The 7,543-nt window shown below is 39.5% G+C and overlaps 1 pseudogene; it reads right to left on the bottom strand.

The window, feature by feature from the left end:
* Positions 1 to 5,413: 5,413 nt before the first annotated feature.
* On the bottom strand, positions 5,414 to 7,143 carry LOC146628805 (zinc finger and BTB domain-containing protein 26-like; annotated as a pseudogene).
* Positions 7,144 to 7,543: the final 400 nt, after the last annotated feature.

Genomic DNA, 7,543 nt, shown 5'->3' with positions numbered 1-7,543 from the left:
AGAGGAAGTTCACACACGAAAACACAAGCAGTTCCCGCATGCTGTTGCAACCATGTTCGAAGCTGTGGAGTAGCGGAAAAATGTTTAAACTTAATTGCCTTTACCACTTTATGAAATGTTTTCAAGCCCACAGCCGTGTTTAACAACGCTGAAAAGCTTCTCTTAGACATTTGGATAATACCTGTAGGTCTGGGTGAATATATTTCTATATTATTATATATATTATGTATATATTTAATGATCCATTCATTCTACATTTTTGCTGTTTACGAAATAGCAGTCATGTGTGAGCGCATTTACAGACTTTAGTGATCAGTAAAACAAGTTACTAGTGACAAAAGTCATGATGACTGTAATCCTGGTCTTTAATGAGTTTAGCCTTGATTTTTAGTCGAAATTTGCACGCTTGTCACATTATTGTCATTGTTTATATCTGAATCACACTTTTGTAATAACTCAGGCTTTTCCCTCAGTGAGCTGCTGTTCACTGCAGGAGACGTGAGCCTACTCATTATGATTCATACTGGAAGGCTAAATCTGTTCCAAAACACTTTTTGAGCTGTAAACATGTTATCTTACATACAGAATCAAATTTTCTTCTTGTGCCCCAAAAGCCCTTGATGTATGAATTTCTGTAAGCTAAAACCTTTTACAGTAAATATTACAATCATGCTGTTATGAGAAGCAAAAATCTTTCCAGCACGTGTTACATGTTTGATGTCTAACAATATAAGTGGTGCACTGAGGCTATGGATGTTTCCTCAAGGACGTCTTTGGACCTGTTCAAATCTACCTTGAACAGTAATATTTTTTTATATAAACCACAATAAAGGAACAACATAATGTTTAACACCTTACATTCAATTTGAACCATAATAAAACAAACAGTAACTGCCACAGTTTTCAGGATAATAGTAACATGATAGTTTTGAATGTATTCTACAGTTTAAGTCTCAGTTAGGGTTCTTTCAACTATAAGAAGATAAAATTCGGCTGTTTTTTTATTTTGAGATTTGCAGGACTTTGCATGACCACAAAGACTTCAGAAAGTGAAAGGTAAAATAAAAAATGGCTTTATATCCACTCAGGCCAGTTGAGAGATGTAATCTCTCCAGCATGTCATGGGTCTGCCATGGGGCTTCCTCACAGTGGGACATGTCTGCAACACCCCGCCCAGGAGGTGCCCAGGGGGCATCGTGGTCAGATGCCTAAACCATCTCAAGTGGCCCTTCGATGTAAAGGAGAGGGGGTCTACTTTTTGCCCTTCGCAAATGACTCAACTCCTCATGCTATTTCTAATAGAAGAACCAGCCACCCTTCGGTCATGTTATTGACTTGTTGCCAATTTACCTTATTTTTATAGCACGAGTTCACAGAAACAGCCTTCTCAGAGTTCATCATACTGTAAGGTAAGGATCCTACAGAATTAGAGAAAAACCTCTGTGAGCAACCACTTGGGGGCAGTGTGGAGGAAGAACTCCCTTTCAACAGGATGCCGCTGCAGGCATCAGACTTTTGTAGGGGTAACCACAGAGCAACAATAAAGAAGACAACCATTCATAATATGTAATAATGGCATCTGTGTTACCTGTTGCAATCATAACTACACAATTTATCAATAAGGAAAGTTTTAAACCTAATCTAGAGAGTAGATTAGTAGAGAGGATGTCTGCGCCCTGAACCCAAACTGGGAGCTGGTTTCATAGTAAAGGGTCCTGATAGCTGAAGGCTCTGCTTCTCATTCTGCATTTAGAAACTTTAGGAACCACAAGTAAGTCTGTAGTCTGAGAGTGAAGAGCTCTGTTGGGATAATATATTACTAGGACGTGTTTAGGATTTCACTCAAGACTTTTGTTTATGAGAAGGTTTTCTAATTCAATTCTGAATTTAACAGGGAGCCAATAAAGATAATCTAACAAAGAAGAAATATTACCTCACACAAGTCTGTGTTAGTACTCTCACTGTGGCATTTTGGGTCAACTGAAGGCTTTTTAGAAAACTTTCAAAACAGCCTGATAATAACTTACAATAGTCCAGCAGAGGTAACAAATGTTTTCCAGCATCACAAACAGGATGGTTATAATCTTAGTGTTATTGCGCAGATGAAGGAAGCTACCTGAATATTTGTGTAATGGATGAGTTAAAGGACATATCTTGGTCAAAAATTCCCCACAGTGTTGCTGGAGGCAAGAATAAGTATCTTATAATACAAAATATTTTTGAGATTTCGGTCCAAAACTGAAATTAGAAGTACAAAATTTCACATCAAAGCTTTTATAGCTACAATTTTATTTGAATTGTGTCATTTGAAGCCACAGAAGGCACAATTGTATAAATAAAGTTTGGTGTCACTGACATAGAAATGAAAATGTATGCAGTGTTCTTTAATAATAATACTTAAGGGAAGAAAATACAACTGAAAAGCTGTCAGTCAAAGCATGGCAGACTTTTATGTGTGAGAAAGACACATAGTTTACATGAACAAACTAGAGTCTATCAGACAAAGCACACATTTCCTTGGTCTCTGCAGTAAAATAACGAATGCGATATCACATGCCTCACCGAGCAGCACAGAGGCGAGTCCAAGTCTGATGAAAGCAATATCTACTTATTTCTCCCAGTTTTCTGTTGACACACACAAAACAGCTCCTCCGTATTGAAACTGTGTTCACAGTGAGGTCAGTTTTGATACAGCTGTAATCAAATGCACTTAAGCCATAATCCTACCTCAGAATACGGTGAACATTCTATCTCTTCCTCTCGGCTCTTTCTCCCCAGTTCTGTCACAGCACAATGCCACCTTATTCAGTACTACATGAAAACAAAGCTTCATATAAGCATGTTCAAACTCATATGAAGCTTTAGAAAAAGGGTAAAGTTTTGTTAAAGGTGTATTTTAGTGCAAAGTACACCATTCACAGGGTGCTGCTACACAGTAGCTTACTTGACTAGGCAGGTGACCCACATGCTGAAAGGCCACTGGGTTCAACTATTTTCTGCATGTCATTCCCCCTTGCTCTTTCTCTGCTTTCTTGGCTACGGTCCTGCCAATTACTCCAACAACATAATCTCATTCAGATATTATATTAAATATTTATTTAATATAATATTTTCCTATGCAAAAATCAACCCTATTAACTCTAGGAATGGTCCATAATCAAATACACAAGCAAACATTTATTGTCTCCAGGATATGGAATCCAAATCCAGTTTTCATGATCCTCTGGCATGATCATGATCCTTTGAGTTTGTTGTGAATTTTTTTGACATCTATTGAATCTGCATCTAATTCATCGTGGTACAAATATCCAAATCATCCCCAGATGATGAATTATATCCAGAAATCATATTTTTCTGTAATCTGCAACAGATTTTCCAAGTATGTAAGTAACTGCAAAAACAGTTAACATGGTAAACATTGCCATTGCCATTCTAAAGTGCTAGACGCTTCCTCGATGCTTTTTATTGCTCTTTCCTTGTAGCTTAACTTGACATCTGGTCATAATGTGGGCACAGGAATATAAAAACCATTTTTTCCCAAGTCAGTCTTGGATATGTAAATGGCCTATATTTGTATAGTGCTTTACTAGTCCTAAGGACCCCAAAGCGCTTTACATATCCAGTCATCCACCCATTCCCACACTGGTGATGGCAAGCTACATTGTAGCCACAGCCACCCTGGGGCGCACTGACAGAGGCGAGGCTGCTGGACACTGGTGCCACCGGGCCCTCTGACCACTACCAGTAGGCAACGAGTGAAGTGTCTTGCCCAAGGACGGGGCTCGAACGGGCAACCTTCCGATTACAAGGCAAACTCCCAACTCTTGAGCCACATATGGATCCTGTATAATTTTAATTATAAGACCAAAGAAGCTACTTTTCCTTAATATAATTACTCTCCATCAATATCTCTGCCACTACTCATCCATCTTCCTCGTTGTCTTCATCCTCCCTGCTGTTTCTCTCTTAGCATCTCATCCATAATGGATGTGCTCCAAAACCTTACATACATGGATTTTATTTATGTGTGCAGTGGTGTGTGCAAACACACATGCCTGTATAAATTCTGACCTAGTTCATGGAAGCAGCACTGATTGCTGTTGAAGAGAATTTCAATCCCTTCTCAGTGAAACAATCACATGACTATTCATGTTATTACACTTTAAGATGTTTTCCTTATGTTCGCTTTCTGTTTTTGACCTATAACTCACAAGATTACTTCTTTATGTTGATGTTTTTTCGGACTAAGTTGCTTTATGCAAGTGCAAATAGGTAGATCAATGCTTGCTTAATTTTATCTTCAGCTATATTTATGTACATTCTCTGTCTTCCTTGGTCACACACAAACGCACATTTGCATGAATTTCTAAACTGAATACCTACACCAAAGCCATGCATTCACTGTTTGTCTGCACACAGTGCCAGTGGCATCTGAGGCGCCCACTGGCTAGTGTTCCATTCAGTAAGATGAGTGACAATGACATTTCTGGGCCAAAAGGATAGCTGAGGGATAAAAGCAGACATGTGTAGGGAAGGGATGGAGTGAGAGAGCATGGAAACCCACTTGCCGAGTCATGCTCAGTGAGCTGTACACAATTTCTAGAGGGTCAAATGGTGAAGCAGTTGCTTTTCTGTGAGCTCACTCTACTCATGTTTTTCAGAACAGTAAAGACTTTTATTTGCTCCAAGTTTGCTCTTCAGTTTGTTGCAATTGAATAATTTTGTTGCAATAAAAGGCAGAATGCAATGATTTGCATTTTCCAGAAACCCACATTGTATTCACCATAGAATGCAGAAAACATATCATATCATAATGTTTAAACTGAGAAAATGCCCGAGGACATTTTGAATTGGATGGCAGTGAATTCATCTCAAAACAGTTAGGGAGAGGGTCATATTTACTGCTGTGTAGAGCCCCCTCTTCTTTTTAAAAACAGCCCATAAACATTTGGGAACTGAGGAAACTAGTTGATTAACTTTTAAGAGAGAGATGCTGCCCCATTGTTGTCTAATTGGCTTCTAGCTACTTGACAGTCCTGGGCCTTCTTTGTGTTTCTACAAACAAAAAACCTGTTTTGTTTTTTAAATAATTGCATTCTGCTTTTGGTTGCATTTTCCACAGCATTCTAACTTTTTTGGAATTGGGGTTGTAAATGAGCAGGGAAGATAATAATAATGGACAGAGATAAAAAATAAATAAATAAAAACATAATAACAATAACAATGAAAAATATAAGTAACTATAATTTGTGCAACCGTGCAATTAGTTTCAATTGTATTTTTGTGCATTTAACAACATTTTCTATTGTGATGTATGTATTTCTTCATTTAATTTTTGGACCTCCAGGTCGTAAGCAATAATTAAATAACTATGCTAAATCTTCTATTTTAATGGCAAACTCACATTTTGCAGCTAACTGTTGCCATAACTCTCCCTTAGGTGGCACCAGAGGCCTGGCATTTGGTGCTGTAAGCACAACAATGTATACTCAAGGGGCTTCCTCCCATGTATGGAGATTGAAGTGGTGTTGCAGCATGGCCTTCTGGGTAAATGTCATGTGGCACAGAGGGCATCTGAAAGGCTTAAAACCAGTGTGGATACCAATGTGAGTCAGATTATTCTTCTGAGAAAAGACTTTTCCACAGACCAAACAGAAATACTGTCTGTGTTCCTTCAGGTGGCCCACATAGCTCTCAAAGTGCTGAAAGACTTTGTCACACTTTCTGCATAGGTATGGCTTTTGGAACACTACTGTATCCGAGTTATCTGCAGCAAAATGAATCTTGGACAGAGGTGTTTTAGGGTGGCAAAAAAGACTAGAGTTCCCTAGCTTTCCACTTTGTTGCAGTTGATTTGCCTTTGGCATGTACTTCTTTTCCTCTTTTGGTGAATCTTTAACATCTTGTTCGTGTTGGTTTTTGGAACTATTTACCAGTTCTGTGTCAGCTGCAGAACTGATCATGGTGGCTGTGGAAGACATTAGGTCATGTAAAACTGCAGAAGGGTGTGGATTACCTGCAGTGTGAGGAGCATGAGATAATGGGTTGCTTGTGTAACATGGCAGAGCATCTCCTTCTTTGCCCAACTTCAGCATGTCAAGGCAACATTCTGCATCTTGAGATAAGTCGATTTTGGCTTCTCTGGGTTCTCTCAGTCCTATAGTATCCACCTTGGCTTCTTGGCCGGCTGTCAACCTGGGGTTTACCACGACTGTTCCAACTTCCTTGCTATTTGTTTTGTGGATGATAGCGTCGGGCAGGGCTGCATCCCTTTCCTTTGGATTATCAAAGCTGGAACCAAGCCACCTGCTGCTGAGCTGCTGGGTTTCCTTCTCCTCTGAGAGTCTAGTCAGATTCAAGAAAGGCGTGGTGGGACTGAGGTACTGTGAAATAGCCTGGACACACTTCTCCACCACCTGGCTCATCTGGAGTACACTGGCTGCAGTCAAGTAGCTCACAAGTTCTCTCTGAGGGACCTGCATACCAGCAATGGATGAAGCAACAATGAATATTAAAGAAACAGCACCAACCGTAAGAAAAAGAGGACTTATTATACTTCTTTGTGAGCTTCTGAGACCGTGAGTCATGCAGAGCTACTATAATAGAATGTAAGAATAAAAATATGGATTGAAAAATTTGTACAATAGGTTCCCCTTTAAAATAATATTCCTCTTGTTCACTTTAAATATGGATCTATTATAAAACTATATCTAGAACCTTTCATTATAGTACAGAAATGAATGATTATACAGTAAAACAAACACCTCAGCTCAAAAGACTTTTGATATATGGCCATATTCAGCTCTGTGATTACAGAAACACTAGATCTTGCACCTCTAGGAACCCTGTGTAGCAGGACAGGAGTAGTGTCTTGGCAACCTTCACGTTGGAAACAACAGCCACACTCAGCTCTGATCGGCCTTTGTGAAGCAGGAACTGATCACGCAGGAAGTCTGAGGATGCTGCAAGCACCACTCTGTGACCTTGGAACTGGAGAGGATGGACAGTAGAGTCCTGTGGCCTGCCCAAGATGAGCGTGATGTCACAAAAGCGATGTTCTTCTCTAAGATCATTCATTTTGCTGAGGATGGAGTCCCCGTGGTTGGGCAAACTAAACTGCAGAGTCTCAGAACAGCCTGGCATGATGGTCTGTCTATAGTAAGAGCATAGTTCTGTTATCATATGGATGCAAGTGTGAGCTGCATAGATTACCCTAATTTTTCATGTTTATTAAAAGGCTCCAAAATGTGGATAACAACCATGTTTTCATTTTCATTTTTCAAATAGGTTTTGGGCCCTGTGTAGGAGTGAGTATACTGCATGTGTGACATTTAAACACTGTAAAGGTTTTGGCATTGTTGGAGATACCATAACATTAGCCCTAAATAACATGATTTACTGGCAAATTCAAACATGTCATAATCAGTCAAATCAATATCTAGCGATCCAGCCCCACCTTGTACTGCAGCCTCATGCCGTGGTAACGGTTCCTGGGTGAGGAATGGATGAGAACCCCAAATAACTTTGAGGAAACACTGGCCTC

This window comes from Diplotaxodon limnothrissa, linkage group LG7 (assembly GCF_057381915.1).
Source record: "Diplotaxodon limnothrissa isolate DT_005_m linkage group LG7, D_limnothrissa_male_GT1.1, whole genome shotgun sequence".
NCBI lineage: Eukaryota > Metazoa > Chordata > Actinopteri > Cichliformes > Cichlidae > Diplotaxodon > Diplotaxodon limnothrissa.
This window is presented reverse-complemented; position numbering and strand designations above follow the sequence as displayed.